Raw genomic sequence first — 12,376 nt, 5'->3', positions numbered from 1 at the left:
CCATCCACTTCCCCCCGTTTCATATTATTTTAAAGCAAATTTCAGGCACCATATTATTGCATACATATATCTAAGTATAAATGTATTTCTAATGATAAAATAAGTATGGTATTAGCATATCTAAGAAAATTAACAATATTCATTAAATATTCAGCCAGTACTACACTTTATTTGAATAAGGATTCAAATAAGACCCCCAAATTGCAATTGATTCAAGTCTTTTATAGCTCCTTTAATTTATAGTTTCCCCCTCCATGTTTTTGTTCCTTACAGTTTATTTGTTGGAGGAATGAGGTAGTTGGTGCTGTGAAGTTTCCCACAGTCTGAATTTTAAAGGTTGTATCCCTATGTCATTATGGAATATTTTCTCATCTTAGTTATTTCCTGTAAATTGTAAGTGGACTCTAAAGGCTTGGTCAGATACAGGTTTGAGCTTTATAGCAAGAATAATTCCTAGATGGTGTCTGTTCCTCCATTAATAGTCACAAATGTCTGGTTGTCTCTCCTTTGTGATGTTGACAACTGTTGATGCTCAACATCCAGATCCACTATTGTAAAATGATGATGGTCCAACACTATCTATCCTTTAGTGACAGATTTAGACACAGGCTACTTCCTTGTGTCTGCCATTTGGTTACCCATGAGACAATTCCGATATATAAGACAGGAAAAATCCTTGATTCTTTCCAGTTATTTACCAGTTTTCAAAATAATGAAGTGGTTCCCTAGCATCTTTCAATGGTGAGTTATTTTTCAGTTTGACTATGAATTCATGGAATAAACTTATTTGGAGTCTCAATCCATTGCACTTATGATTTATTGATACTTAAATCATTCCGTGTTCGATCAGTGGAAGCTTTACTATGGCTGTTTTATGTTTGCCAGTGTGATGGGTGTCAAGGAATTTTATGTTACTTTCATTTGTTTTCCTGATTTCTAGTGAATTTGGACATACTCATGTGTTATAGGGCCTTTTTGCTTTACTAGTGAATTGTTTATTTGTATCCTTTGCATAATTTTCTATTCAGTTGTTGGTTTTGTCTTAATTTTTAAGGGTGCTTTGTATAGAAAGCAATCCTTTGAAAGAATATAGCAGTGCAAAAATTCTTCCAGACATATTGATTGCTGTTAACTTTTACTACCTTTTGCCATCCAAAAAAAATTATTTGTATATGGCCAAAGATGACTATTTTACAGTTTCTTGGTTCTTAGTAAGAAAAATTTCCCCAAACTGTATTTGCACATGTAATCTCCTAGATATTTTTCTTCAAGTTAAAAAAAAATTTTTTAACATTTAAATCATTAATCCACTTGCAATTTAGTTTTGAATTTAGTATAACATGGTAGTCCATTTTAATTTTCTTTCAGATCAGTAGCCACTTGTGCTTATCAATTTTTTTTAATAGTTTATTCCCCATTGAACTACTTCTTTGGTACAAAATCATTTCTAATAACCACTATATAATATAGTTATAAATGATTTCTTCTGTTCTACAAATATGTTTTATATATCCTTACCAACATATTTCTTAGAATACATAAACTTTATAGTATGACTGGTATCTTATAAGGTCCCCTACATACATGCTTTCTTTCTTCTGACATTTCTATAATTGTACTAGCTATTCTTTGGCATTATATTTCTATGTGAATTTAGGATTATTTTGTCTAATTCTAAGAAGAACCTTGTTGGGGTTCAAATTGGAACTACATTCAATTTCTAGATTAAAATCTCTAGAATTCGCTGTTTTATATTGTTTTTCCTTCCAGGAACATGATAGGACTTTCAGTTTATTCAAATCCTGTTTTTGTCTTTTAATAGCATTTTTTCCCATTTTTTTCAATATATACTGAGTCTATCTTGTTGAAGTTATTCATAAGTATTTAGAATTTTTATCACTATAGTATGAATATATTTCTTATTAGCATCAATGATTATATAGGCATAAGAAAGAACTTTCCAGACATGTCCAGTGACTGCCACTTGCAACTGAATTGAAGGCTCCTTCTCATATTACCAGGAAGAAAAGGTGGCTATGCATCTTTCTAAGCCCATTTGCTATGGTCCTGCTGAGCAGTAGGGGGAGGGACCAGATGAGTTCTGGAAGACCTATAAGGAAGAAGAATCTGGTATGTTGCTATTTTAGCCAGTCTCCTAATGTCAGGCTTCTGATGGTGTGATGATTCTTGACTTAGCCAGTGCTTCCAATTGGTACATAGATGTGTAGGAAAGCACTACAAAATATGCTGTGATAATCCAGAGCAAAATTTCCCAAAGAATTTCTTCTGGTTTTTTATTTTTCTCTTAGAAAGTCCATTTTGTTGTTACGCTATAGTTTGGTTGTTTTATTTTTGCAATGAATAGTACTTTTTTTTTCCCTAGGTAAGTGATACAGTGTATTCTCATGAATTCACTTTGTGTATTTATAAATAATGGAAAGAATTTTAGTCCACTGGAGGCCAGAGTATTGAATTTGGCATGTCATGATTGAGTGACTAATTGATATTCTACAGAATAGTAGTTACCACTAGTGGAGCAAGCATTCTGTGAATATGCTTTGTGGTGCATTTTCTTAACCTTCGAAACAATTCTATGAAGTGAAACAGGCTTTTTTTCTTTTATATCCTATTTTTAACAATTAGGAAATTAAAGCTTAGAAGAATTTAAGTTATTTATCCAAGGTTCATACAACCTTAATGAGAAAGCTTCAATGCACACCAAGAGGCTGACACAGAAGATCTTACCACTATCCTACACTTTCTCCACACAAAGAATTTAAGATAGAAATGTAAAATCCTATTGCCCCTTTTGCAAAACAGGATTGTTAATGGGTGATATCTAGCTGATATCATTATGCAGAAAATTGAGTTTATGGAATTTATAAATTAAGGATCTTACATATAAAATATCCTCCAAATTTGCTTTATGCAATAAATAAATTTCAGTCATGATCTTCATGTGCTCATTGTGACTTTATGTGTGGTCTTTGCTGTGCTGAGTTTTTATAGCACTTCTCCCAGTTGTTTCTAAGATAAACCTCTACAGTGTGTTTGTGGGGGATGTGGAGCACATAGGAAAGTTATATGTTATTAGCATAGAAAATGAGGAAGAATGAGAGAATGTGAAGTAAAAGAATTTGATCACTTGAGTTCATATTTTTGTTTAAACTATTGTTGTTCTTTCAAACTATATAAAACAGTGGATTTAAGTGTTCTGCAAAATACAGAAATAGAGCTGCTCTGGACAAAGAAAGGGTGGAGGCCCCCAGACCCCAGAGCCCACTCCATCCATCCTGAACTCCTCCTTGTAATCTGGGGGTTCTGTGGCTGAAATCATAGATCTTAAACTCTTTTTTAATATAATGACTATAGGAATCTTAAAATAACATTTTGGATTAGCTTTTATAATTATTATTATGATAAATAACATAATAAAACAGCCTTCTCCTGAAAGATATCTAAGAAATTCTCAATAGAAGTTACCTGGGGGATTCCAGAGTGTGGCTCTGTGGGTATGACAGTTACTCTTCTTCCTTCCTTCTACCTTTTTACTGTTTTTTCTTTAGCAATTAAAATGTGTGACTTTTATGGTTAAAAATTAAACATTTTTCTGGAATTTGGAATTGTACATTTAGTAATGGCTTTGTTGTGAAATATTTTATCCTAAAGATTAACTTTTTAAATTATATAACAACAATGCATGAGATAATAGGATTTGAAGTACATAGAATCCATTTACAGTAAATATTTACAGGAGTAAATCCACAAACACCTTCTGGAATTCAGGATGTCTATATGTTCATATGTGAATGCCTGTGGTCAAGGCACTGGTCTTTTCCAAATTGTTCTTTCTGCTGTGGATTTTACCTAAGCTATAAGTAGTTCCACAACAGAATTGCTGGGGAATTAAAAAAAAAATCATTCCCTGGGCCCAGCCCCAGACTAATTGAATCAATTTCTGGGGATGGCACCTGGGCATAAGTGTTTTGAAAATGCTCCACAGGTGAGTCTAAAATGCAGTCAGCCTTGAGAACCAGCACGCCTTTTCCCTTAATCCACCAATGTTGATCTAGGTGGATTTAATAACTTCAGAAACTAATGTGTGCTATTTATTATTCAATCCTTGGGAGGATTAATAAGTCATGACATCTTCCCTTCTCTTCGTTCCTTTTTCTTCTCCTTTGAGTTTCCTAACAAGGCCCATCAGTGAAGGGGGCCAGGCCAGAGTAGGGATCCAGTGACAGGAAGTGCAGAGGATGTGCACAGACAGATGGAGGCCAGGGTTTGCAGATTAAACTTCCTAGGAAAGCTGTAAAAATAAACAGGCTCCCCATCCCCACCAAGCAAAGGAATATTTTCTACAACTAGTTTTTTGCTTTGGGGCAATGGGGCTAACTTGTATTATTTTGGAACACCTAAGAGAACAAACAAGACAAGTTTCTCTCTGAAGTAGATTTATTTCATCTTGACAAATCAGATATCATGTGCTAGGATTTTGTGTTTGGACCACAGTATTTTTCAGATTAAGTGATATATTTCCTAGAACTTTATGGAAACTCTTGTTCTCCAGTCACTAGCCAGAGTTTAGAAGGAATGGTGCAGTTTATCCTTATTAACTCTAAATGTGACCAGCCAGATCTCCCTTTCAGGACAGGACTCCACACCAGGTAGGCATTTTTGAAAGTAGAATAAAATTGGCATAATAGTACAGGATACAAAAATAAAAATCAGTGGTATTTCTATATGCTAGCAATGAGCAATCTGAGAAGGAAATTAAGAAAACAATTCCTTCCAATAGCATCAAAAAGAATAAAATACTTAGAAATAAATTTAACCAAGGAAGTGAAAGCCCTGTACACTGAAAACTACAAAACATTGTTAAAAGAAATTAAAGATCTAAATAAATAGGAAGACCTCTTGTGTTCATGGATTGGAAGACTTGGTATTGTTAAGATGACAGTACTAGCCAAAGCAATCTACAGATTAGGTGCAACCCCTATCAAGACCCCAGGGTTGGTTTTGCAGAAACAGAAAAATAAAACAACCCTAAAATCCACATGAAATCTCAAGAGACTGTCCCATAGCCAAAACAATCTCAAGGTAACAAAGTTGAAGGTCTCATACTTCATGGTTTTTAAAACTTAATTCAAAGCTCTAGTAATAAAAACAGCAGACCACTGGTAGAGAATAAACTGTCTAGAAATAAACCCTTACTTTTTTATTGTTACATAAATTAAGCTATCTATTATTGTCTAGCAATGCTTCAACTGGTGGTGCTTCTACTGGTCTTTCAATTCCTTCAGTCTTCTGATGGCTGACTTTATTGTGACGGCAGAAGTGGTGGTGGTGTACTTCCAGGCACCACCAGCTACTGTTTTCATGCAAGGACCACAGTGCCAGATCCCAACCACTCATCTCTTCATCTTGGTTTTGCCCCAAAAGGAGAAAGGCTTATTTTAATTTTCTTCACCATTTCCCTGAGGGAGGCACTGTAACAGGTCCCATATTTACCAACAGTTCTGACCTTCTTAGTGTGTTCAGCCATGTCACTGCCAATGAGGTGCAAGCTGAGAGAGCAATCCCGTGCATTTTGGAGTTTTGATTTTTGATGAGATCAATTGATTCTTGGGTGTCAAGGGTGCCAATACCATTCAGTGGGGAAAAGACTGTTTTTAACAAATGATGCTGAGAAAACTAGATACCTACATGGGAAATAATGAAGTTGGACCCTTACCCTATACCACATATGAAAATTAATTCAAAATGGATTAAAGACCTAAATGTAAGAGCTAAAATATAAAGCCCTTAGAAGAATACATAAGAGAAAATCCTTAGGACATCAATTTGGCAATAATTTAAGTATGACACAAATAGCATAGGCAACAAAAGAAAAATAAACTGGATCTCATCAAAATTTAAAACTTTTGAGCATCAAAGGACACAATCAACAGAGTGAAAAGGCAACCCACAGAACAGGGAAAATATTTGCAAGACATATATCTGACAAAGGGTTAATATCCAGAATATAAAAAGAGCCTCTATAAGTCAATGATGAAGCAAGCCCCACAATCCCAATTAAAAATTGGGCAAAAGAATTCGAAGACATTTCTTCAAAGAAGATATGCATATAGTCAATAAGCACATGAAAAAATGCTCAACATTATTAGTCATTAGGGAAATGAAAATCAAAACCACAATAGGATATACCTCATACCTGTTAAGATGACTATTATCAAAATAGAAAACACAAAAACAGAAAAATGAAATGTTTATGAGAGACATCTGGCTTCTGGTCTGGCATGTAAGAAGTATGGCAATCTTCACCCTAACAATAAGTAAAAAGATGAACTAACAAAAATCAGCAGTTCTCCTTAGATCTGTAAGAGAAGTGATCTTACAGGGCAAACTGCTGCTTCCAGTATTGGAGAGGCAGACAAGTAGATATAGAGAATCACAACTTACTGGAACAGAAACCCACAAGCAGATACCTCTACAGGAACCAGTGCCAGGGCAGGAAAGAGCTGAACTGTAATTGACAAATTGATGGATGCTCAGTGTGGACAAGTCTAAGAGTTAAAAACTTCAGGGAGCCCAAACATGGGGGTGGGGCACACTTTTGTACGGTTTATCTCCTGTAGCTCAACTTGGTTCTCACAGCGAATATCAGAGAAAAGAGTAAGAGCAACAAATAGAAAACACTAACAAATGTGGTAGCTATTAATGCAACTATATCAACAATCACTTTGAACATCAATGGCCTAAATGCACCAAATTAAAAGACAGAGATTGTCAGACTAGATAAAAAATCAAGACCCAGCTATATGTTGTCTATTAGAAACCCGCTTTAACTATAAAGACACATAAATTCAAAGCAAATGGTTGGAGAAAGCTGTATTATGCTAACAGTAATTTTTAAAAAGCAGACATAGTTTTCCTAATATCAGACAGAGTAGACTTCTGAGCAAAGAATGTTATCAAGAATAAAGAGGGGCAGGGGACTCTCTTGTCCCCTCCTGGCATAAGCCAGGAGCTCTGTCCTCTCGCTTTACCTCTAAATAAAAATCTCTGCCTTGCTTCCCTAAATAAATACATACATACATACATACATACATACATACATAAATTAATTAATTAATTAAGAGGGGCATTACATAATGATGAAGGGGTCAGTTCTCCAAGCAGACATAACAATCCTTTACATGTACGTGCCTGACAACAGAGCAACAAAATACATGAGGCAAAAAACTGATAGAACTGCAAGGAGAAACCAGTGAATCTGATACTATTGTAGGAGACTTTATCACCTCTCTATCAGAAAGGGGCAAATCAGCAGACCAAAAATCAATAAGGATATAGCTGAATTCAACAATATGATCCATCTGGATATAATTGACATCTATAGAGTACTTTATCTCACAACAGCAGAGTACGCATTCTTCTCAAGCTCACACGGAACATTCACCAAGACAGACCACATTATGGACTGTAAAACACACCCTAACAAATTTAAAAGAATAGAAACCATACAATGTCCATTCTTACATCACTATGGTTAAACTAGAAGCCAGTAACAGAAAGATAGCTGGAAAAACTCTAAAATACTTGGAGATTAAACCACATACTTCTATATAACAAAGGAGAAATCTCAGAAACATTTGTGAGGAAGTAAGGAAATTGGAACCTTTGTGAATTTCTGGTGAGAATGTAAAATGATGTAGACACTATGGGAACAGTTCGGTGGTTCCTCAAAAAGTTATAAACATGACCCACCAATTCCACTCTTCTGTATATACCCAGTAGGACCGGTTGACAATGGACTCAAACCAATATTCATGATGACACTATTCACAATAGCTAAAAGGCGTAGTCAACCCAAGTGTCCGTCCATGAATGAGTGGATAGACAAAGTGTGATATATACCTAAAATAGTAAAAGGAATGAAGTGTTGATACACAATACAATATGGATGACCCTTAAAAACATTATGCTAAATGAAACGACCATACAGAAAAGGACAAATACCGTATAATTCCACTTATATGAGGTAATTAGAATATACAAATTGAAGACAGAAAGTAGAGTGGAGGCTACCAGGGATTAGAGGGAGGAAGACAGAGGGGAGTTGTTGCTTAATATACATGTGCAGTTTCTGGGATGATGAAAAAAGGTCTGGAGATAGATAATGGCAATGCTTATAAAATATTGTGAATATACTGAATGCCTCTAAAGTGTACACTTTTAAAAATGGTTAGAATGGCAAAATTATATGTTATGTAGGTTTTGCCACATTAAAAAAAAGTGAAACATTGACATGATAGGGAAAATAGAGTTGAAGGAAAAAGAAGAGCCAGATAAGTATTAGTGAGAGGAACAAAGCCAGGAAATTCTGCTAATAAAATTTTTTTAGCACTGTACAGAAGCAACAAAGTGGGGAGCTCTGTGAAGTTAGAAAAGTATCTGGATCACACCTCCTCCTAAAATTTCAGGAAAACAATATTCATGTCAAAATAAGCAACAGAAAAGTGTCAAGTTCAACACTCATGCAAAGTTACTTTTCAAAGGGGGATCAAAGGCCGAATAATGCCCCTACAATGAAAACCTGCCAGAAAGATGCTCAAAAAGCAGATCAAAGCTATAGTGTCCTAAACAAGCTAAAACACACCAGGAAAGTGATACAGGGACAACGTACATCCAAATTAGAGAAACTCAGAATTGAGTTTCAAACTCAAAGAAGAATTAGAATTTCTAAAGTCATTTGAAAAATGAAGATGAAACACAAGAGCAAATAAATACAATGTCTTAAAAGAAAGAGAAGGTAAAAAGGAGGGAAAGTTTTAAAATCAATAGGAAATGAAGAAAGAAAAGGATTTGAGGGAAAGTGACAAATACTGAAGCTAGACCACTTACAGGTAAGTTCCCCAGGGAAACAATCCAATGTAAGGGAACAGAATAAATATTAAAAATTGTAATTGAGAAAACTTTCCCCAAATTAAATATTATATATATTTGAGGGTGCTACATTTTGAAAAAATACACTGTCTACCTGGGAAATATCAAACCAGAAAGACAAATAGACATATTCTAGTAAAATTACTGGACTTTAAAAAAAGAGAGTTTTTTGGATATCTATTTAAAAAGAACATATAACTTACAAGGGAAGAAAAGTAGACTGTATGAGACTTTTTGGCAGCAATACTTTATGCCCTAAGTAAGTAGTAAAACATATTTCAGATTTTCAAGAAAAGAAAATGCAAGTCAAGGATTTTTATCCAGCAAAATTGACCTTCAAGTATAAATGGCATAGGCAAACTGTAATCAGTATGAGAGAACTGAAGAAATACTATTTCCATAAGCCTTTCCTAGGGAATCTACTAAAGGACAAACTTACAGACACCCAACATGACTAGATTAGAGAGACATAAGGAGCTATTATGAGCATTAAATATATATTTACCTGTAGAACTAATATCAAATGAGGGTTAAATGAGAAATGTTATAGTATGTAATGGTTATAGAGGCTGATATTTAGAAAGAGTATAACTATAAAACATAATATATGCAAAAAATGAACTGTTCCCAAATATCATAATTGGTGGTGGTGGTTGTATTAATATTGTTCATTTGAGGTTATTGTATGTTTAATGTGAAATAAAGCAAATTAGTAAATTGGGATATTCTAACTTTATCATCCCCTATATCTTTGAGAACCAGAATTGTCCATGTGGAAGAAAGCAGATTCTGATGTAATACAGAAGAGGTTAAGTAAATCCCTCTAGTTATTAAATTTAATTAGAAATATTAATATGAAGTCATGAAGTATTTTATCCTAGTTCTGTCTATTGGAAAGGCCTGGAAACAGCAACCTTAATAATAAACACCTCTAGTGCCTAGGCTGTCATCTTGAAATGTCAAGAAAAGAAACTAGAGCTTCTTAGAGAAATGGATGATTCCAGATCTGGGGCAGCAAATGTACAAGAAGAGCCTGGAATATCTTGTCTTATCAGGTAGCAAGGAAGCTACCTAGTAGCCAAAGATGGGACCATTTGAACTTTAATAAGGATTAAAATTAGAATAGATTGAAACCCATCAAATGTCTTATCCATTAATTTGTAGTGATATTAAGAAAGAAACCTAATAAGTCACTTTCTGAGGATGACAGAGGACCAATTCATTATCTTGAAAAACAGATAAATGAAAAGAAAGAAGCAAGTATTTATCCAGACTTTCCTATATGAACTTTCCTTTATATACCTATCTCATGACAACTAAATACTGGATAAGAGTCAGTGTCTCCTTATGAACTTAGCTAATAAATAAAAACAAAATGGTAGATATAAAATATTTTGCAACCCTCAATGAATTCATAAATCTAGGAACAGCATTATCAGGTGCAAGAACAAAAGCAGACATCACATGGCTCTTGATGAAAGAGCATACCATCACCTAAAGTCTTGCAAAAGGGATAAAAAACTCAGTCTGATGAAGCCTCTGGATCAACTGCCAATTTGCAGGAAATGCAAAGGACAGAGGAATATACTCAATTGCCCTATAAAAGTTGCAGTTCTCAACTGTGTGACCAATCCAAAAGGAACAATATCCATATTATAGGGGTTCCAGAAGAAGAAGAGAGAGAGGAAAAGAGATCGAAAGTATCTTAGAAGAAATCATTGCTGAAAACTTCCCCAAACTGGGGGAGGAAATAATCGAACAGAGCACAGAAATACACAGAACCCCCAACAGGAAGGATCCAAGGAGGACAACACCAAGACACATAATACTTAAAATGGCAAAGATCAAGGACAAAGAAAGAGTTTTAAAGGCAGTTAGAGAGAAAAAGGTCACCTATAAAGGAAAACCCATCAGGCTAACATCAGACTTCTCGACAGAAACCCTACAGGCCAGAAGAGAATGGCGTGATATATTTAATACAATGAAACAGAAGGGCCTTTAACCAAGGATACTGTATCCAGCACGACTATCATTCAAATATGACGGTGGGATTAAACAATTCCCAGACAAACAAAAGCTGAGGGAATTTGCTTCCCACAAACCACCTCTACAGAACATCTTACAGGGACTGCTCTAGATGGGAGCACTCCTAGAAAGAGCACAGCACAAAACACCCAACATATGAAGAATGGAGGAGGAGGAATAAGAAGGGAGAGAAGAAAAGAACCTCCAGACAGTGTATATAACAGCTCAATAAGCGAGCTAAGTTAGGCAGTAAGATACTAAAGAGGCTAACCTTGAACCTTTGGTAACCACGAATTTAAAGCCTGCAATGGCAATAAGTACATATCTTTCAATAGTCACCCTAAATGTTAATGGGCTGAATGCACCAATCAAAAGACATAGAGTAATAGAATGGATAAAAAAGCAAGATCCATCTATATGCTGCTTACAAGAAACTCACCTCAAACCCAAAGATATGTACAGACTACAAGTCAAGGGATGGAAAAACATATTTCAAGCAAACAACAGCGAGAAGAAAGCAGGGGTTGCAGTACTAATATCAGACAAAATAGACTTCAAAACAAAGAAAGTAACAAGAGATAAAGAAGGACACTACATAATGATAAAGGGCTCAGTCCAACAAGAGGATATAACCATTCTAAATATATATGCACCCAACACAGGAGCACCAGCATATGTGAAACAAATACTAACAGAACTAAAGGGGGAAATAGACTGCAATGCATTCATTCTAGGAGACTTCAACACACCACTCACCCCAAAGGATAGATCCACCGGGCAGAAAATAAGTAAGGACACGGAAGCACTGAACAACACAGTAGAGCAGATGGACCTAATAGACATCTATAGAACTCTACATCCAAAAGCAACAGGATATACATTCTTCTCAAGTGCACATGGAACATTGTCCAGAATAGACCACATACTAGGCCACAAAAAGAGCCTCAGAAAATTCCAAAAGATTGAAATCCTACCAACCAACTTTTCAGACCACAAAGGCATAAAACTAGAAATAAACTGTACAAAGAAAGCAAAGAGGCTCACAAACACATGGAGGCTTAACAACACGCTCCTAAATAATCAATGGATCAATGACCAAATCAAAATGGAGATCCAGCAATATATGGAAACAAATGACAACAACAACACTAAGCCCCAACTTCTGTGGGACACAGCAAAAGCAGTCTTAAGAGGAAAGTATATAGCAATCCAAGCATATTTAAAAAAGGAAGAGCAATCCCAAATGAATGGTCTAATGTCACAATTATCGAAATTGGAAAAAGAAGAACAGATGAGGCCTAAGGTCAGCAGAAGGAGGGACATAATAAAGATCAGAGAAGAAATAAATAAAATTGAGAAGAATAAAACAATAGCAAAAATCAATGAAACCAAGAGCTGGTTC

General features: G+C 35.2%; 1 pseudogene; it reads right to left on the bottom strand.

The window, feature by feature from the left end:
* Positions 1-4,423: 4,423 nt before the first annotated feature.
* LOC130684029 (60S ribosomal protein L37a-like) lies at positions 4,424-7,005 on the bottom strand (annotated as a pseudogene).
* Between the last annotated feature and the right edge of the window lie 5,371 nt (positions 7,006-12,376).

Source organism: Manis pentadactyla, chromosome 1 (assembly GCF_030020395.1).
Source record: "Manis pentadactyla isolate mManPen7 chromosome 1, mManPen7.hap1, whole genome shotgun sequence".
Taxonomy (NCBI): Eukaryota; Metazoa; Chordata; class Mammalia; order Pholidota; family Manidae; genus Manis; species Manis pentadactyla.
This window is presented reverse-complemented; position numbering and strand designations above follow the sequence as displayed.